This window comes from Salvelinus sp. IW2-2015, unplaced genomic scaffold (assembly GCF_002910315.2).
Source record: "Salvelinus sp. IW2-2015 unplaced genomic scaffold, ASM291031v2 Un_scaffold609, whole genome shotgun sequence".
Classification (NCBI taxonomy): Eukaryota; Metazoa; Chordata; class Actinopteri; order Salmoniformes; family Salmonidae; genus Salvelinus; species Salvelinus sp. IW2-2015.
The window spans coordinates 646,493-648,639 of record NW_019942583.1 but is presented as its reverse complement, the minus strand read 5'-3'; the positions used below and the strand labels follow the sequence as shown (position 1 = coordinate 648,639).

Sequence of the window (2,147 nt, the reverse complement as noted above, 5' to 3'; positions counted from 1 at the left end):
TTAATTGAGAGAGAGAGAGCATGATAAAGCCCTGAATTGAGAGAGAGAGAGAGCAGCATGATAAAGCCCGTTGAATTGAATTAAAATAGTAAGAATTATAATGTCAGTGTCATAGAAGAAACATACGAAGGTTGACCCCCCCCCCCCCAGGGGCAGGTTGCCCAGAAATTGGAAACCAGCCTCCAGGAAGCTAGCGATACAGGTATTTTACTTGATCCTCCCCGTATTGTGCCTGACCGAATCCCTATGCGGGAGAGTAGAGATGAATCGGGGTTGACGTAAGAGCCCCGTTCTACGCCGCTGCTGCGCTGTCGAGAGCTGCAACGCTGCTGGTCGGGAGCAGAAAAAARATGTTCCGTTCGTCTAGGATTAGGCATATTATACCCGTGGTTATTGACAACGATTGACATGTGGATACTATTGACACGATAATAACATCATCGTTGACAACCTGCTTAAACGTAAGTATAGTCGCCTTCGTGGCTTTCTAATAGAAGGCTGGGATATAATGGGGTGAGACGGAGAAGCAATGCAGAATTGCTTGGACAGCATTGAATGGGAAGCTGGAAAATGATGCCGTAGCATCATAACCGTAAAGGCGCAGTAAAAACGGGTCTTCCGTCCAAAAAAAATGCGGTTATTGACATGCCTAGATCGTTTCGAATGTAAACTARTTAATCGTGTGGTGTTTAATCCCATTGTTGATTTTCTGATCTTGACTCTTTATCCAAAGACATTAGACTATAGTGCTCGCGACAACACAGCGCAACCTCCATTAGGCCTAATTAACGCCATCTTAATGACAATGCATGGCACATATATGTATTACATCGCAATATTGGTGAGAAACCAAGTGATTGATTCTTGGCTATGTGGTTAAATAACAAAGATGAACAGACATTGCCCATGTGCCATCCTCTCGCACTGAATCCTTACAAAGGCGAGGAAGCTGTTTTGACACACGGTACGGGGCGGTGGGTGGTGATGGTGGAGGCTGGGCTACATAATAACATAGTCCTGTCATCGACATTCTAAACTAAACAGAAACAACGGCCGAAAATGTTCTTGYCACGTTCGGTACGTTTGTGGGTGTTTTAAGACTAGAGTATTGAATATTTTCTATGTAGCCGTTCTGGGACTGGAAAGGGATCATACGTTGCCATGTAACGGGCCTTTCCTTTAGCATACCCAGTTACATTGTCTCCAAAACCATCATTGTATCGATTTGGGTGCGCGCATTCCCAGTGATCACCACAGATGGGAGGGGTGTTGTTGGGGATATTTATATTGTTGTTTTGGGAATAGACAGAGGACGTCAACGCTCACGCGGAAATATTAACAGCTGTTAACATAACAAGATATCCACATTGTTCAATTATGGATACTCTATATTTACTATGTTATCGATTAGTGAGAGTATAGCGAGAGTATATGATAGCATAGAGGCTCTATAGCGTAAGCGATGGATTTATCAAAAATATTCCGGCTCGTATGACTCATATCATCAATATATTAATATGATGGATCACTTGGTCTGCTATCAGAAATATTCTATATTGCGATAACAAAAGCAGCGCTTTTTCTTGCCCCATATTTCCCTTTCGCTTCTGGGTGTTTTCATTGCCATGTAACCTATTAAACCTCTATCGAGAGAGAGCGAAATGCAACCAAGCTTTTCTGCGTATCGTCCGGTTATGTATCCCGCATTTTTCCATCTTAGTTCTGGCTGTCAGGAACTTTCATGACTGATGTGATATCTGTTCAACACAGACAGGGCAAGTACATCATTTCAACAGCAGGCCTATGCTACCACGCTGCTGCTGCTTCGTAGCTTTACATGTCTGTAGGTCTACCGGGGAATGTCTCCCATAACACGGACAGGCGTGCACATGTCCGGGCGTGTCAACCCCGGCCTTAAGCAGCCCAGCTGCGGCTTAACTGTGTCTTTCTCGTCCCTGGTCGATCAAGTTATCACTTGTCCTGGCTCTATAGCAGGGGATGATTACATCAAAGCTCTACGGGATTTTGAGACTGAAACAGACTGGGTGTCTGTAGGTGGTGAGGGTATTGTTGGACTGGTGGGGTGGGTGGGTAGGTAAGTAGTGTGTGTGTTTGTGTTGTGTGTGTTGGTGGTGTTGGTGTGTGTG

General features: G+C 44.6%; 1 pseudogene; it reads left to right on the top strand.

Annotated features, from left to right (window-relative positions):
• The first annotated feature begins 289 nt into the window (after window positions 1-289).
• Window positions 290-2,147, top strand: part of LOC112068618 (AP-4 complex accessory subunit RUSC2-like) — a 67,554-nt pseudogene continuing 65,696 nt past the window's right edge.